Source organism: Syngnathoides biaculeatus, chromosome 9 (assembly GCF_019802595.1).
Source record: "Syngnathoides biaculeatus isolate LvHL_M chromosome 9, ASM1980259v1, whole genome shotgun sequence".
In the NCBI taxonomy this organism is placed as follows: domain Eukaryota; kingdom Metazoa; phylum Chordata; class Actinopteri; order Syngnathiformes; family Syngnathidae; genus Syngnathoides; species Syngnathoides biaculeatus.
The window spans coordinates 28,492,541-28,512,161 of record NC_084648.1 but is presented as its reverse complement, the minus strand read 5'-3'; the positions used below and the strand labels follow the sequence as shown (position 1 = coordinate 28,512,161).

General features: G+C 44.9%; 1 protein-coding gene across 3 annotated transcripts in view; it reads right to left on the bottom strand.

Moving 5' to 3' along the window:
- The window catches only part of ctnna2 (catenin (cadherin-associated protein), alpha 2), a 385,655-nt gene that overhangs the window by 287,630 nt on the left and 78,404 nt on the right, over positions 1 to 19,621 (bottom strand). The gene's annotated exons all lie outside the window — the stretch shown is intronic.

Here is a 19,621-nt window from a genome sequence, read left to right as displayed (position 1 = left end):
GCAATTCTAAGGCATTACTGTGAGTCTTTTTGCATGTAGAATGGTGTGAATTCACTTGCATGTGTATGTAGGCACACAACCCTGGAATTCCTTCACCTGGTGTGGGACCACTCACCTATTCTGACAAATAACTCATGGATTTGCGAATTCTTTGTGTAACCCCCCCATTAATATTCTCATTCTCATAGACTTCTATAGTTCACTTGGTCAGTCCAATCACACTTGTATAGGCGGGTTCACAACCATTGTTCTGCATATTTCTTCTCCTGTCCTATCTTGTCCCATCCTTCCCTCAGAGGGTGTAGCGCTGCCATCCGATGGAACACCCACAATTAATGTTTCCTTGTTGCAAATATGTAATGATTTACTTTTCTCATTCTGTTTCCAACGAGAGCTTTTTCTTTGTCGCTTTCACCCCACTAGAAGTTCTCTTCTGCTCAACTGATGAACTCTGATTCTCAAACAAACTTAAATTAAAATAATAACGAATTAATTTGAAATTACGAAGCTTAAACTCTCCACTGTGACAGAAAAAACTTCCGGCATGCAGATTTTCCATTCTGCTAGATCTACCATCAGGACACAGAAACAAAATGAATAAATAAATAAATGCTTCAAGTCTTGAATACATTAAAGAAATGTTAATTGAATATAAAACCTGAATGGATCTGAGAGCAACAGACTCAGGTCAAATAGTGGAGCACAGAGTCCAAAGCAAACAGTGAAGCAGCATTTAGTTACAGTATTATGCCACACACAAATCGAATAATTTGCCGACAGAAGTGATGTCATCACCAACTATGAATGTTTTTAAATCCAGGTTACAAACTCCTTTTTCACATGCTTTTCAGAGTATTTCCATTTTAAATGACATTTAATGCACTGTATGCTGTTTTAATTATACTTTTATTTTTTAATGATTTTTTCCATTTTTATGTTTTAAATGTTTATTTATTGCTTTTTCAATGTTTTTTTTTTTTTCATCTGAAGCACATTGAGGTACCTTGTGTTTGAAATGTGCTGTATTAATGAATTTGCTTTGCTTGACCCCTGACTGATGATGATAATTGGGCTTCTCTTTGTTGAAGCTAATTAGTTTAGTTTCCACTGATGAGGACTGTTTTTGTATGACTAAAGGTTTAGCCACATGATGTTGTGGCTTACTACATGCATGTGTGACTAGGAAATTTTTATACTGTATTGTTTAGCCAGATTGGCAAAGAGGTTTGACGACACAGAGTATATCCTATGTATGAGCAAAGTATTGGTGGTTTATATTTTATGTAAAGACAGTAGGATAAAAAATGTACCTTTAGATAACACCATTTACTGAACCGTTTTGAATAAGAAAAATAAAATGACTAGCGGAATCATTTTAAGAGACAATGACGAACTACATTTGTCAGAAACATAAAGAGAAGAAAGGTTTTGAAAGATTGCGGCAACATTAAGAGCATAGATATGAATAAAAATACAGTAGCAAGATGTAACATGCGGCATAAAGTTGCTCCGTGCTGTGCATGAAGTTCCCATAGGCATGTCGCAATGAAATACAATTTGTTTGCCTCTGAGGAGTAAACATGCAACACAAATATCCCCTTAAAATCAAAATGTAAACCGTACTTAAATCATTTATAGAGACAAAGGATGCAACTGGAGCAGAGATGAGCAACAGCTTGAAATAGAAAGCGGAAATGCGGTTTAATCTAAAAAGGCTGTTTTCCTAAAATAGTAAGTGGATACCTCATTGTGCTGACTGCTTCCATTTAAAATAAATGGTTATTATTCATGTGAATATAGACTAGCTCCAATAGAGCACATGCTTCTAGATGGTCGGTTCCACGGGATAATGCAATGCATGTCAGCTTTATTTTTTTTTTGTTTTGTTTTTTTTACAAACTGAGTTTCTCTATGGATTGTCAACCTTCCCTCTTCTGCAAAACTATTCATGCAAGCCAAAAGCCGTCCTGTGGGTTAGCACTCCAAGACATGTCATTTTTCATTTTTCTACTTTGAAAACATAAACACTTATAGCTAACAAAATAATGTTTTAATTAAAAACTCCTTCCTAAGACTTTGCCATAATTTAAACAGAACAGGCTTAGTATATTGGTTTTTCTTTAATATTTGTTTATATCCACTTTGACAAGCTCTGATGCAGTAAAGTATATTTCATCTTTATCCATGAAATCCACCACTAACAACAGGGGGCTCAGTCTCATATATAAAATAAACACATTGCATGAAAAAACAGAGTTTGAAAGAGTAAATATGAAAATATATACTATAAATTGTTATGCTCACCGGCAAGGTGGGGCAGCTGTAGAGCATTTTCCTCCCAGTTCTGACGACTGGGGTTCAAACCCACCTGTGTAAGTTTGGATGTTCTCCCCGTGCCTGTGTAGGTTTTCTCCACGCACTACGGTTTCCTCCAGCGTCCCAAAAACATGAATTCATTGGAGATTCTAAATTGCTCCTAGGTGTGATTGTGAGTGCAACTGTTTGTCTGTCCGTGCCCTGCAATTTGCTGGCAAATTGTCTGCCTGCCTATGAAATGAGTTTCCTTATTATCACCCCACATGCTGCCCAATGACAGCTGAGATTGGGTCCAGCACTCCTGTGACCCTCGTGATGATAACCGGCTCAGAAGATGGATGGATTTATATTATGCCCACAAGTAAGATGAGGTATTCAAGGAAAATTTACTTACTTATTACTTAAGGATTTCGGTTAATGAATGCATGACCAAATCTATGAAATATTAGCTAATGTGCACAGTGCGCCAACAGCCGCAACAGAGCTACTCAACTAAGGGATGGTGGTTAGGTAAGTGCCTATACTTGCTGGTAAGTAGCCGGTGTCTCTTTGTCTATGGAGATCCAGAGTTTAGCCTGAGGCAGACTAGATACTGTCAAATAACTGATGGCTCATTTGACCAATATGATCTTATGCAAGTAGCCAAAAATATTACTATAGACAGTAGTAATGCAATTAAGAAATCAGTGGCGATGGAGATTGACTCACAAATCCCAAAAAAAGAAAAAATACAAAATCAGAAATTCAATCAAAATGAGTCAAAAAATAAAATACGTTATTCTGACAGGCATTGCATTTCTGACCACTGACCTGTCATTTTGGCTTCTGCGGATGTATTCATTGGAGCTTCACTGTGATCTCTCCATAAAGTTTGTTTAAAAAAAAAAACTCCACTGTAGGAGGACCATGGATTGGAACAAACATTGTGGTGCGACCACAACAGAAGGCAAAAATCCAATACAATGTGAAGCCAATGCAGCGGATATGCAGACAACATACTAAGGAGCAGCAGCCGAGCTGGAAATGTGGCAGCTTTGTCCAGTCTGTGAGGATTGATGGAACTGACGAGCGTAAAACAGATCCGGGATTCTACCTGTGGCCAAGGTACAACGAGGGATCCTCATTTAGGTAAGCCAATCCATTCATTTTCTTAGCCACTTATCCTCACAAGGGTCGCAGGAGTGGTGGAGCCTATCCCAGCTGTCAACGGGCAGGAGTCGGGGTACACCCTGAACTGGTTGCCCACCAATTGCAGGGCACATGGAGCCAGACAACAGTCACACTCACAATCACACCTAGTTTCCGGGGCAATATTACCCTATTGTTTCAAGCCATATTCAGATGATATGCCATTACGGCCAAACCGCCTCCCCTTCCAATCCACTTCCATGGCGGAGATGAGCCATCGTGGCCCAGCCGGGCGGTGTCTATGAATAACCCTGCCTACAATGGTGCACTCAGCCACACCACCGCTATGACGACACCGTAAAACGGCCCCCCTCAGCACCGTGATAACCCACCTCGGCGCCAAAGATGAGCCACCTCAGCCGAAGCCGTGGCCGCCAGGCGCGGTGCCTAAGCTGGTGAAGGCTGCTGCGTCGTGCCTCGCAGACGAGCACGGCTTCAGCCAGGCTGGCTCATAGATACTACCGCGGCGGCGACAGTCTCCCAGAGTGCCTTCGCTGGCAGGCCGCCACTGCAGCCTTCGCGGGCAAGCCCGACGCAGTAGCCGTCCGATGTGCACATCGACACATTTAGCACCCCTGTCATACATACGTGGATCTTTTGTTACATTATGAGAGATGGATTACGTGGTCTGTCCCAAACTATTTTTTTTTTTAGTAGCTGTATACACACCTACCTGTCATTTGGAACCCACGAAGCTCTCGTCCTTTGCACCCATGCAATCCATTTTTCATGATGAACCTGGTCTCTTGCAAACTCATGAAGGGTAAATCCCGAGTGTTCAAGCAATGTCCAGTAATGCAACGAGCCGGCATTTTGGCTAACACAAAGTAACAATGAGCTACCTTCCCGGAGGTAAAACTAATAGAAACAAAGGAGTCCACTTGAAGGCGGTCCTGCCAAGTACGCCACTTCCTGCTTCTTCTTGAAAACAAATCCCTTGAGAGGATTTTCATGGTGGGAGTTCCAAAAAGCTGTATACGTCAAAATCATGTTTTGTGGTGAAAAAAAACGCATAGGTCCATGTCGGCTGGCGTTTTTTCATTAATAACATACTAAAAATTATGCATTTCATGACAGTGGTCTTGTAAGGTTGATGGACTGTTAAATTGAAATAGTAACTATTTGATTGTAATTTTCTGTAATTCCTTACTTTTAACATAAATACCAAAAGGGTTTTTCGAGTGTGACTCTGACCACTATTATTAAGTGAAAAATGGGATGTACTGGCTCAACATTCATCAATAGAATACAGTAAGTGCTTTTGACACGATGCGATGAAATGGGTTTCCTTATGTTTATATTTAGCCCCAGTTTAACAGTTGTTGGAGCAATTAAGACCAGTGAGAAAAGGGAAAAGCAAAAGAAAGGTTTTAGGGAAATTTTAAAAATTTTTGTTTTTAACAAACAATATGTTGTGGTGTAAGTAGCACAGAGGATATTTGGCTATAATGTTTGTCTCACAGGTGGAGGTTCTGGGATCAAACTGACTTGGGGCTTTATGTGTTGCATTTGCATGCTAGTCCTGTGTTAACTGTTTTTTTTTTTTACTCCTATTTTCTCCCAGATTGGGGCCCCTTCGTTCAGAATAATAATTAAAGCTAAATAAGGCACAGCTATGATTATAAGGCTCATTGGACCTGAGATCTTGTGTGGTAAAATATGCAGATATGACATCATGCCTGGCAGCAGAGCTTCACAGTGTCCTCAGTATTACAGTGCTTCCACTTTATTATACTGAGAGGACAATTATCTTTGAAATATGAAATTCACATACTGTCATGATCCTGCCGCTCCAGCCCGGGCTGTGCGGGTGCCAGTGCGGTTGCGCTGATTGGGAGGCGCACACCTGCGCCTCATGCGGGCTGATTATCCGGCATATTTATATGACCCCGATAACGACTGGTCCGCGCCAGTTCGTTGAGCTTCATGTCCCGTTCGAGTGCTGCGGTATCCCTGATCGACAACCTGTGTACCGACCTTCGCCTGTTTTCCGACCAACCTTGTAAGCCTGACTCCTTTGATTCTTCTGCCTGCTTTGATCGTTCTTCTGTGTACCAACTCCTGCCTGCCCGCTCACCTGCTCTCTTCGCCTGACGCCCCAACTACCGCTGCACCTGACTGCCTGCTCGATTCCCGACCTCGCCATATAATAAACGTTTCTCCCTGAACTACCTTGCATCATCCGACTCCTGCATTTGGGTCCGACTCCCGTTCCGATGGATCATGACAGAACGAACTGGCCAAAAGAGGACCCAGCCGGAAAGACCCGGCGTCGCCGGGACCGATGCAAGGTAGACCGTCTGCCGGAGGATGAAGCCTGTCCGATCTGGGTAGGCTCCTTGACGTCCTCCGCTTCCGTGTTTTACGCTCCGCCAGCGAGGTATGAATACGTCCCGAACACGACCCGTCCGGCTCCTCATATTCTTCTGAACTCTGACTTTTCGGAATATGAGGAGGACCGTGATTTGTATGACCGGCTGCCGGAGTATGACTCCGATTATTCTGATTATGAATCTGCTCGTCCGATCTTTCATCCCGTCAGTTTGCTTCACCTCCCCGCGTTTCCAGCACCCGAGCGTCTTCTCCCGGTGGGTACAAGTACACCAATCCGTTTGAGGGAACCCGCTTCGCCATCTACCCGGGACCTCTGCGTGGCGGCCAGAGGAGACGTCCAGGTCGGGCGCTCTCTTGTACCTCCCACGGCGCGGCAACAAAGACTCCGTACTTGCCCTCCCACTCCTCGCCGGCAACGGTGAAACCGCCAGACCCTAAGCTGGTGGCGAAGCTTCCAGCCCAGAGGGAGGAGGAGCCGCCAAATCGGGATGTGTTCTACCGCGAAATGCGGGCAGAGATAGAGCGGCAGAGCGCCGAATTGGCGGCTCTCACGGCCAAGGTCCGGCAAGGAGTGGCGAACCAGCTGAGCTACGCTGATGTCACAACTGCGACGGACTCGCTGCGGACGCAGGTTCACGTGGCAGTTGGAACTGACCCGCTCCCGAGACACGCCCACGTGTCAGTTTCGACTGACTCTCTGCCTACTCTTGTTCACGTCGCTGTGGAAACAGACCGCCCCCTCACCAAGCGCACGCTGCAGTGGGAATGGACTCGCCACCTTGGCAAGTGCACGTCGCAGTGGGAACGGACTCGCCACCTCGCCAAGCGCACGTAGCTGTGGAAACTGACCCGCCTCCTCGCCATTCCCACGTCGAGGTTTTGGCTGTTCCGAGCAGAGCTCATGCGGCAGTTGGAACTGACCCCCTCCCGAGACACGCCCATGTGTCAGTTTCGACTGACTCTGCCGACTCTCGTTCACGTTGCCCTGGAAACGGATTCGCCACCGCGCCACGCCCACGTTGCTGTTTCAACCAATGCACTGCAAGCTCACGTGGCAGTGGGGACCGACCCGATGCTGCCTCACGTTTCCGTCCAGGAGGTGGCGATGGTGCCACCGCCTTCCCACGTTCCTGTCCAAGAGGAGGTGGCACTGGCGCCGCCTTCTCATGTTCCTGTCTAGGAGGAGGTGGCGATGGTGTCATAGCCTTCTCACGTTGCTGTCCAGGAGGAGGTGGTGATGGCGATGGTGTCGCCCCCTTCTCACGTTGCTGTCCAGGAGGTGATGATGGCGATGGTGTCGCCGCCTTCTCATGTTGCTGTCCAGGAGATGGTGATGGCGATGGTGTCGTTGCCTTCTCACGTTCCTGTCCAGGAGGAGCTGGGGAGTTCTGTGGAGCAACCCCGGAGCTGGAAAGACTTCGGGATGGCTGTGATGGTGGTGGTCATGGCTCTGGTCCTTCTCTCCATCACCCTCTTCACTCCTGAGGGCTCCCAGCCGCTTCAGGACCTGGCTTCGTTGGTGACCAATCCACGGCTGCCTCCTGACCAAGCCTCGGTGGCGACCAGTCCCTGGTCGTCTCGCAACCACGGCGTGGGAGGTTCTCGTCCGGAGCAGTTGCCTGCCTCGGCCTGGTTCCTGCTTCGTTGTTTGGTTCCTCACAGAGGTCATCCTCCCGAATCGCCCCGTGGGGACCCTGGTGCTTGGCGTCCGGGTCGTCCTCCTGACCTCTCCACCCGGACGCCTTGCGTTTGGTGGCCTAGATGGCCACCAGACTGGGGTTCGGGGGGGGGGGGTGCCCTCCTCCAGACCCCCCTTCCGCCCACTCCTCCCTGTGTTAATTGTCTGTTTCTTTCGTTTCGGCACGTCTGGGAGCCGTGCCTTTGGGCGGGGGGGTACTGTCATGATCCTGCCGCTCCAGCCCGGTCTGTGCGGGTGCCAGTGCGGTTGCGCTGATTGGGAGGCACACACCTGCACCTCATGCGGGCTTATTATCCAGCATATTTATATGACCCCGATAACGACTGGTCCGCGCCAGTTCCTTGAGCTTCATGTCCCGTTCGAGTGCTCCGGTATCCCTGATCGACAACCCGTGTGTACCGACCTTCACCTGTTCTCCGACCAACCTTGTAAGCCTAACTCCTTTGATACTTCTGCCTGCTTTGATCGTTCTTCTGTGTACCGACTCCTGCCTGCCCGCTCACCTGCTCTCTTCGCCCGATGTCCCAACAACCGCTGCTGCACCTGACTGCCTGCTCGATCCCCGACCTCGGCATATAATAAACGTTTCTCCCTGAACTTCCTTGCATCGTCCGAGTCCTGCATTTGGGTCCGACTCCCGTTGCAATGGATCGTGACACATGTTGGTCTGTTTGAATATATTTAATCAAAAGATTATCAAAACTTAAAGTACTATAAATGCCTGCCTCATGAGTGCCACATTAGTGTCAGAAGTGGGATTGCAGGATGGCAACCACAATTGAGGAGATTGAAAAAGTCATCTCGCGTTTACAGATGGAGGAAGACAAGGATGTATATCAAACAGAATTGAAGGGGTTAGTCCTACTCAACAGGGCGAGTGAGCTCCTCGCTTGAGAACGACGAGCAGAAGTGAACAACCAGAGTGGGTTCCTGAAAGAGGCAACAAGCAACCCCGGACGCCAAGAGCACAACCAGAGGTGGTGTTTTGAAGAGGGAACAAGCAACCTCCCATGCCAAGAGACATGAGCACAACCAGAGGGTGCACCTTGAAGAGGCGATAAACAACCCCCACGCCAAGAGCATAGCATGGCAAGCAGTGTACGGGTTCCAACCGAAGTCATGGAGAGGGCAAGTCTGAGAAGGATGACCAAAACGGCCATGCTGAGAGTCCCCACGGAATGAGGACTGCAGACGTGCCTTTGTACAACTCAAGACCACATTAATCGGGGCCGCAGTGTTTGCCTACCCTGACCTCCAGTTTAAATTTTTTGTGGACACATATGCCAGCGATGTGGGTTTGGTGTGGTGTTTTCCCAAGAAGGAGAGCATGGTGAGCAAGTCATGTCCAACTACAGCTCCTCCCCAAAACACAACCACTGTGTCACAAAACAGGAGTTACTGGCTGTTGCTTTGGCACTTCACCGGTTTCAACCCTATCTTTCCAGGCAAATGTTCCTCCTGCACACCGACCATGCCTCGCTCACGTGTCTTCTCAACTTTCAGAAGCCTGAAGGACAGCTGCCCCTCGATGGTTGGAGATGTTACAGAACTATGACTTCCAAATGCAAGATCAACCAGGGTGCCAGCACACGAACCCTGATGCTCTCTTTCAACGGCCCTGCACAGACTGTCGCCACTGCCAACACCAGGAGGAACGAGAACTGCTGGCTCCAGTGGCAACGGCACTTCGACAAGCTACCACCAGCCACAAAGTGACAGCAGCGGTTCCAGACATGGCAGAGGTCAACCTGGTGGAGTTAAAACGCAAACAAGAGGAGGGCCACGTCTCGGCCGTGTTTGAGTATGACTGGCAGCCTACCAACAACCACCATGAGCAGCCATCTCCATGCTTGTTCAAGAAACTAAGGCACTCCATTCGCAGTGGACTGGCATTGTCTTCTATGACCAGCTTCTCTGCTGCTAGTGGAAGAATCTGGACAGCACCCACAACGTCCTCTAACTATTGGTGCCCCATAACCTAAGGATGAAAGTGCTTTGTCTTGTCCAAGGCTCGACTGGAACTGATCACTTCGGCACTACCAAGACTTTGCTGCACCTCCGTTGTCAATTCTGGCCAGGGTGTTGCCAAGATGTTGTGTTTCACATGCACTGTTTTAACCTGCAGAGAACAGACGAAGTAAACCCAGTGCTCGCATGCCCCCCTGCAGCAGTACAGGTGGAGTGAGTAGTCGTTGACATCCAGGGCCCCTTTCCAACCAGAGATCTGGGGAACCACTATGTCCTGGTGACAATGGATTATTTTACCATGTGGCCTGAAGCTTATGGTGTACCTGACCAAGGTGCGACCACCACTGCTGAACACCTGTTGAACGAAATGTTCTTCTGTTTTGGTCGTCCAGAGGAAATTCACAGCGACCAGGAGCACAACTTTGAGGCCAAGATCTTTGGCGATGTCTGCAAGAGATTTGCAATCAGGAAGACCCATACTACGCCCCTGCACCCTCTGCGTGATGGCTTAGTGGAACGGTTCAATTGCACCCTAGCCTCCCAGCTTGCCATCTTAACCAGCCACCAGTGACGTGACTGGGACTTACATTAGCCATTGGTGCTGTGGGCATACCGGACGGCAGTTCAAAATACAACCCAGCAGCTCTCTTGTTTGGAAGAGAGCTTCAAACGCGGGTGCACGAGGGTGAGGCAGGCATGGGCTACTATTGCCAGATGCGGGACTGCCTTCGGGAGGTGAATGACTTGGGCCGACAGGCCCTAACCCAAGTCGGCTGTCATCAGAAGAGGGCATACAATGTGCGCTGCAGATGGGAAGATTTTGATGTGGGCGCACAACTTTGGTTTGGAGATATGGAGGGACTTCTGTTCCAAGCTAGCTAGAAAAAACAGCCTCATGTGGTGTATTGGGTGCAGCTGTTAAAGAGGAACTGGGTGGTTGTCCTCCACCAAGACCGGCTCTCCCATATCGACCACGGGCATCACCAAAGCCATGCAGGAGACACAGACAGAGGGGGACCAGTTCCCTCCAAAACTAGTTGGGAGGCCGACGAACCAGACTTGGCAACACCACTAATGCCCTTTTCATTTGGGGGACTCCATATCGTATGCTACGATTGCTGAGGACAGCTAACTGTCGAGATGAAGGCTGAGTAGCATCACTGGGAGGCTGGAGCATGCTTTGCGGCACAAAGGATATCAATAGTTTTAAGCACCTGTTTTGTCGATTATTTCTTCAGTCATCATTGTGGTTGTTTTATTGTTTGACAGTTCTGCTGTTGTGTTTGCTGTAGTGGCACCATGTTTGTGCATGACATGTCAGCTCATGACTTGCCTGCACCTATTTTTGTGTTGAACAATGTAATTTTGTTCTGCTAACAAAAATAAAAGTGCAACTGTTAATCACTGCCTTGTGAATGCCACAATAGGAAATATAGGGTTCCCTTGCTACTTTGCGCTTTACTTCATTGTATAATGACATTCTTAGATATTTGCAGTTTCCTGAGAGAGAGAGAGAGAGAGAGAGAGAGAGAGAGAGAGAGAGAGAAACAAGTAACATAAAATGCTGTTTTCGAATGCTGATTTTATTTACTATAGGAAAAAAATATTCAAAGTTAGCTGGTTCTGTGTGAAAAAGTAATGGCCCCTATGGTTAATTCACAAATTAACAGAGGCAAAACACATTTCTGGTTAAATTTTCACTGACCACAACCAAGCCAAGTTTGAAAGTACTCAGCTCATAAGCATGGCCATCAAGTCTGTGTGATATAGTACTTTAACAGGAAGTGACCATATGTAAATGAGCCTCAACATTTGTCTTATTTTAATGTGTTTCTTTCTTTCACACTTGTGTAGCGATCACTTCATTTCAGGTAGGAATTATTCTTCTCAATCTCAAATTACCAAGAAGTATTTATCATGCCAAGAAGACTCATTTGAGAACAATGCGTATTAAAAAAAAAGTCTTTTGCAGAGAGGTTTGCAGAGGTTAACGTGTGGCCGCAATACGCTTCCGTGTACAAAGGAGACGACTCCCTGTCCTTTTTTTTTTTTCCAATCATAGCTAATGAATGAGAGTTTGTGTAAAACCAGGGGTCATTTATTTAAATATTGGTATTTGGATTGAAAAAATCTGAGTTGGTCCATCACGATGTGGGATTTATTCCTGATTGAGAATAGATCTGGCAATGAAATATTTGTATAAGTCCAGACTTTTATACACTGAGCGGTGTGATAGCTTGACATTCCAATGATACTGTATTTATATTTGCATATAATTATTTGAACAGATAAACATGGTACCTTCAAGCATCTGGACATTTCATCCAAGGATGAGCCAGACATGTGGAGTTTCACAAGTCTTTCTCAGATTTACTGGCCGATTTCTTTAGATTTTCCGATGATTTCAAATAGACTATAAACTGCCCTTAGGTGTGATTTTGAGTGGGAGTGCTTCCTTGTTTTGATTTCCCCTGCAATTGGCTTGTAACTAGTTCAGGGTGTACCCCTCCTTCTGCCCAAACATATCAAGGATAGGCTCCAGCACTCCCATCTCCCTTGTGAGGATAAGTGGCTCATAAAATGAATAGATGATTTCAAAAGAGGAACTAGAGTGTTTGAGGTGTGGTCTTCAATACAACCCCACGTGTGCTGTCAATTTATTATTATTATTTTAATTTTTTGTTAATTAACTTAGCACCCATCAACATAAAAGTCAAATTACAAGGAATTACAACACAGGTTTTTGGGGAAGGTTCTACTGAAAAGCCCTACAAAATATTGCATGATGTCCCACAAATGTCAGGATATTGAGTCAAACTTCACCACAGTGACCCTCAAAACAATTACCACCGAAAGGGTGCTTAGCTTTTTCATTGGCATTGTGCAACAGACAAAAAGAAAATAGATGATGATGACCATATATCAAGAAATGGAGTGACAGGGCAGTACCCGGTCCATACTACAATAAAAGTGAATGAGTTGCAGTCCTTATTGCATTTATGATATATTTACTATACAGGAGTTAAAAGCATGTTACCATATGTGAATGAGGGTTGAATAGTTGTCATTGTGCAGTTCATGCACAACAGCAGGCAAACCACAATGACATAAAAAATAAAATACATGCTTACTCTGAGTAGTGCTGCAAATGCACCAGGGGCATGTGCAAAGTTTCCTTTGACAAACATATCTCCATCATCATTGGAAATTAAACGAGGAATGTCTAGTTTATGAATATGTCTGCAATTTATTTTTCATACTTTTTCTGCCTTGCAAAGTGATAACCCCCAAACTATAGCCACAGCTGCCTCCTCAACACTCACTCATTCTTCTAGATGTTCCCTCTTACCCTTACAATAACCCAGCGCTCAATCACTACTGTCCTTATTTCCCCAATTCAGCTGTGCTCAAAAAAGCACACCAGGCTTTAGCTTCTGCACCTTCAAAAAAATTCTCATATTAAAAAAATGTACTTGTGAAAATATTTCTGTGCAATAGAAGCCTGTACAAAAATATTGTATTGGTTATTACTGCTAGTTTTACATTGTTAAATACTGACTTGCTCTTCAACGCTCACTCATTCTCCTAGATGTTCCCTCTTATCCTCCCAATAACCCAGCGCTCAATTGCTATTGTCCTTATTTCCCCAATTCAGCTGTGCTCAAAAAACCATACCAAGCATTAGCTTCTGCGCCATTAAAAACATCCTCACAATAAATATATATATATATATATATATATATATATATATATATATATATATATACTTTTTGGGGGGGGGTGAAAATATTTCTGTGCAACAGAAGCATGTAAAATAATATTGTATTGGTTATAACTGCTAGTTGGACTTAGTTTTAAATATATATATATATATATATATATATATATATATATATTTAAATCCAGTGCATTAGTTATCTATTTAACAGCAGAAACAAATACATATTGACCTTTAATGGAAAGATCCTTTTTAAGGCAGCATGTTACTAACTATGTACATTATACTCGTTTAATCAATTCCTAGTGATTTTTAGACTTCCCGTGGCTAAGGATAGATGAATGAATCTAAGCTTGCAAAATGTATTGCAATGTCAAAAATGTTAACTTGCTTGATTTGCCTCAGCAATTTATAACAAAGAACAAGAGGGAAGACCTGTGCAGACCAGCCCTAAGGCGTAACTGTTAATAAAATATCTATCTGGATGTGTCTGTGTAAGTATGTGTGCAAGTGTGTGTGTATTTGCCCGCATGTGTGTGTGAGACAGGATTTTGCAAAAATGAATTTAGTGATTTCCACACTTTTTGAAAGGATGGTGCAGTGGGCTAAGGAGGGAGTCATTAAATCGTACCACAGTTTTGGATGAAGAGAAGATCGAGCATTTATTTTCCTTTTTTGTTTCTACTTTGTTGACAGGGTGGTCTTGGCAGACCGCTCCCTAAATAGGGTGTTCATTCAGTGGTTTCTCCATCTGCCCAAGTCTAACCGTTCCAAAAACATTTAATCAGTTTTTGCATATATAACACAATGTCCCGTGATAATTAAGGCAGAAAGTTGATCTACTCTGTACTCCTACAAAAAAAATCATTGATAACCTTGCCAGATTTTGAAATGAAGCGATTTTTTTAAAAAAATGTCTTGTTGGAAATGGAATGGTGGCATTGCACTGGATTTTTTTTTTAAATGCTCCTTTTAATATTGTCTACATTTTGACAAAAACTTCAATGTCTTAAATTTTTCATAGTCTTTATAACTACAAGTGCGTTATAAACAATGTTCCAACTCTTTCATCTATAATCAACCAGACGCCCTGGCTAATCGGTTATCAATTCTCAATGCCCAACACTAATCTTGACAGGCCCTAAGCTTGGACTCGTTTTGGCAGGTTACAATTGTTGTTTTTTTGTTTTGTTTTTTTTGTTGATGTTTTTTTTTTTTGGCTGGGGCCCCAGTGCTCTCTGGGGTTGATGGGGGGGATGGCCCCTTGTCTCTCCCTTTCTGATTGGTCAGGGTGCTTTGGTCAGGTTCAGGAGCACCTGGGTCCTGGGTGGTCAGTGAAATCCCTCTGATTTGGTCCCCTGCTTAACAAGCTTGCTGATTGCTGTTTTATGCAACATGGCGCTTACCAGTGTGGCAGCCTTCAGCACGTTATTCCTGGTATTGTGTATGTTTGTGTGTTTTTTGGGTGTCTTGGGACTCAAGTACATCAGTGAGGACTTGCAAACCATCAGAGAGTCTTCTATGGACTTTTTTTTAAACAACTTTTTCCAATTCGGAGTTGCTTGTTGCAGCGCTCTTCAAAGCCTCGCTACGAGGAGGGACGCGAGCTAGTACACAAGTTCACCTGCGAAAGAGAGAACAACGACTAACACTTCCAACGATCCATCTTGCAAACCTACACTCCCTAGCCAACAAAATGGATGAACGTCAGCGCCTGATTAAGACCTGCAAAGACGTTTTGCGGCTCTATTCTTCAAGGAGATTTGGATTTGTGGACGAGGGCTCGACGCCTCTATCACACTACCCGGCTTCCTCCTCCACTGGCTTCAACAATCGACACACCGCTAGATATGTATGCGCTATCCAGTCTTTTTTTTTTAGGTCAGTGCTTCAAACGGTCCACATTGTACCGGTCCCCAAAAAAGCAGCAGTCTCAGGTCTTAATGACTACAGGCCTGTTGTCTTGACATCTGTGGTCATGAAGTCCTTTGAACACCTTGTGCTGGACCTCCTCAAGAGCATCACAGGCCCCCAATTAGACCCACTGCAGTTTGTCTATCGAGCTAACGGGTCTGCCGTCAACATGGGTCTCCACTTCATCCTCTGAGGATCGTCTTCGTGGACTCTGCATTTAATACAATCATCCCTGATCTCCTCACCTCCAAACTTCTCCATCTCACCGTCTTTTCTATCATCTCCTGGTGGATCTAGAACTTCCTGATGGGCAAGACACAGCCGGTGAGGATTTGAAGTGGGGGACGAACATCAACTCCATCCTCAAAAAAGCCCAGCAAAGGATGTACTGTACTTCTTGCGGCTTCTGAGAAAGCACAGCCTGTCGCAAGAGCTGCTGGGACAGTTCTACACAATGGTTATCCAATCAGTACTGTGTACCTCGATCACAGTCTGGTTTGGGGCCACCACAATAAAACCGCTGAACGGATCGTTGGCACATGCTACCCACTTTTGAGGACTTGCACGCACCCCGAACTAGGTCCAGAGCAGGCAGGACCCTATCAGATCCTCCACATCCTGGCCACCAGCTCCTTCCGTCAGGAAAGCGTTACAGATCAATGAAAGTCAAAAATAGCAGAAATTTGAGCAGTTCTTTCCCTTGACAATTAACTCATTCAATTCTTGATCAGTGAACCTATTTTTCTGCTTTGTGTCATGTTAGGACACTCACTCACATCCTGCTGGTCCAATCAATATTAGTAATATATATATATATATATATATATATATATATATATATATATATATATATATATATAGTTTTACATTTATTTTTTACATTTTGTATTAAATTTCTTAAAGTTCACTGTAAACTGCTCCCTTTGTACAATTGACATTGCACTGGTCTATAACGGGAACCGCAAAAGGGTAAAGGCACTCTGTACAAGCTTAACATAATGTGACTCTTAGCTCAGTTTAGCACCTGTTCTAAATGAGGAAGATTTTTTATCTCGCACAGCTCTTATAAGGAATAGTTCCTATAAACAGAAATTGTCTTGTCTCTTTTTCTTCTCTCTTCTTAGCTTGTTAGCATCACATCTCAGGGTCTAATAGGGGTCGTGAACTGTAAGATGGAAGAACAGAGTCTTACTGCCTCGCTACAAGTCCACTGCCTAATTTACCAGCAAGTACAGTGCTATAAAGTGTTGTAGTGGGATTGTTTTATGAAGGTTGGGGCGTCATGCATAAATACCAGAGCAAAAGTACTTAAAGCTCCACTGACACAAAAAGCATGATTTTTAGTATGTTTTGAATTTTTAAAAAAGGCATGTCTTTTTACAACTCCCGCCATGAAAATCCTCTCAAGGGATTTGTTTTGGAGAAGAAGCAGGAAGTGACGTTGTAAGCAAGAGCGCACTCAGGCAGTCTCATGTGTTTATACTAGTTTTACCTGGTGGAAGGTCGCTCTCTGTTTCTTCGTGTTAGCAAAAATGCCGTCTCATTTTATTGCTGGATATCAAACACTATACTTTTCCAAAATACCTGGTTCGTCGTGAAAAATGGATTGCACAGGTGCAAAAGATGAGAACTTTGTGGGTTCCAAATGACAGGTAGGTGTATATAGAGCTACTAAAAAAAAAAAAAAAACAATAGTTGGGGTTGGGACCTAATCCTCTCAGAACGTAACAATAGATCTGCGTACGTAAGTCAGGGGTGCTAAATGTGTCGATGTGCCCATTGGCGCCGCGTCCGCCGAGGACGGCTTTGGGTGGGGTGGCTCATCGCGGCGCCACCAGCTCATACATACTGTCGGGGAGTCTGTCCGCATAGTATCTAAATATGGCTCTAAACGATAGGGTAGTATTGCCCCATTCACTTCACTAGATTGTTAGATGATCTCTTTTTTTAAAAGAGCTTCCATGTACCATAGCAGGTGCCACTACATGTTTTCAGTGGCAAATGTCTCTGTGTAACATCTGCTGATGACATTGCAGGCCATATGGCTACCATTTGGACGTCGAATGAGACCTCTGCAACTTTGCGCATGGATGACATGCTCTCCGCTCATATTTTTTTTTTTTTTTTGTATAGACACTGAAGTGAATAATGTTATATGTAATTTTCATTACAATATCTAGTTTACAATGTATATATTGTATGGATATAATGTATATGTCAGTGGGGCTTTAAACACAGAGTGTTCCAACAATTTGTGTCTTAACTGGAGTCTGTGCACAGCAATGTGATGTACTACGCAGAGGTCCGATGCAGAGCCGTGGGAGAGTGTTGAGGTGCTACCTGAAATCAACATATTTCTTCATTCAAAAGACAAAACAGTCTGATCAACCCAGAATGGAAATGGCACTGAGCATTTTTAGCAGATGTGACAGAAATGCTGAAAAGCGTGAACTTTCAGCTGCAAGGCCAAGGGAAAGTAATTTGTGAACACGTATCCCCAGATAAAAACATTTGAGGTTAAATTAGCGCTGCTTTTGGAACAAGTGAAAAAGTACAACTTCATCTATATTCCTCCGACCAAAACCCCTATGCAGAGAACCCAGCATTTTCCTATTTTAGGGAATTGTTTGCATATTTTAAAAAAGGGAAAAAAAATATCGCATACATACAGTTGAAGCCACAAATATACATAAAATGTGCAAAAACAAAACTCTTTATTTGTCTCATTTTCAAGCATCACCAAGGATGAGACAGACTTGTTGATTCTTTCTCTGATTTCATGGCTGATTTCGTTTGATTTTCCAGTGATTTCAAATAAGGAAGCAGAGTGTTTGAGGTGTGCCCTCAAATACATTTCCGAGGAGTGCTGTCAATCAAGTCGCACGTTGTCAGTTAAACTATCACAGGCTTTCAAAGCCATGACTCTTCTAGGGGAACCCAAGTCGGTCTGAGGGCAGCCAAGAGATGTAGTCTCGCCAGTGTGTCCTGGGTTTTTCCAGTTGGACATGCCTCACTAGGGAGGCGTCCGGGACACATGCGAATCAGATGCCCAGCCACCTCATCTGGGTCCTCTCAATGCGGAGGAGCAGCAGCTTGACACTGAGGCCCTCCTCGATGACCAAGCTTCTCACTCCTATTTCTAAGACACTCTGATCTTGTACCCGGTATAGAATTCTTTCAGTGACGACCCCCAGCTTGTGACCATAGGTGAGTGTAGGAACCTAGATCAGGTAAATTGAGAGCTTTGCCTTTTGACTGACCTCCCTCTTTACCAAAATGGACCAATAAAAAGTCCGAATCAGTGCAACCGCTGCACTGATCAGTCAATCTCTCGCTCCATTTTTCTCTGACTCATGAACAGAACCCCAAGACACTTTAACTCTTCCACTTGGGGCAGGATCTCATCCTTGACTTGGAGAGGGCACGCCACCATTTTTTCGTCTGAGGACCATAGTCTCAGATTTGGAGGTATTGATTCTCACCCCAGTGGCTTGAGACTTGGCTGTGAACTGACCAGTCAACGTTGAAGATCACGGCCTGATGAGGCAAACAGAACCACATCATCTGCAAAAAGCAGTCACAATACTGAGGCCACCAAACTGGACCCCCGCTACGCTTCAGCTGTGCCAAGCGATTCGGTCCACAAAAGTTATGAACCGAATTGGTGACAAAAGACAGCGTTGGGGGAGTCTGACTCTCATCGGAAATGAGTCCGAGTTACTGACAGCAATGCGGACAAAACTCTGACACCGGTCGTACAAGTGGCAAACAACCCCTATCAGAGGTTTGGCATATGGTCCACTGTTCCACAGCTAGGACGAAAATCAAATTGCTCCTCCTGAATCTGAGATTCAAACTTCCCGATAGACCCTCCTCTCCAACACCCATGAAAAGTTTTTACCAGGTAGGCTAGTGTGATATCACTATAGATGGAACAGACCCTCACACACCCTCCGCTCCCACTTCTTAAAAAGGGGGACCATCGCTCCAGTCTGCCAATCGAGAGGCACTGTCCCTGATGTCAATGTGAGGTTGCATATTGGACCAGCATCTTCCCCACTATCAGAGCCAACTTACCACCAGGTGGTGATCATTTGACAGCGCCGATGACACGACCAAAAACTCGATCATAAAACTCTAACCTAGGGTGACCTGGTGCCAAGTGCACATATGGACATCCTTATGCTTGAACTGGGTGTTTTGTATGGCCAATCCATGATGAAGACAAAGATCCAGTAGAAGAACACTGCCTGGGTTTTGATCAGGGGTGGGATCATTCGTCATTCTTCCCAATCACACACTTCCACTGTCATTGCCCACATGAGCATTGAAATCCCCCAGCAGAACGAGAGAGTCCCCTGAGGGAACACTCTCCAGCACTCCCTCTAAGGACTCCAAAACTGGTGGGTACTCTGAACTTTGTTTGGTCCATAGGCACAAACAACAGTCAAGACCCATCTCCCCACCCGAATGTGGAGAGAGGT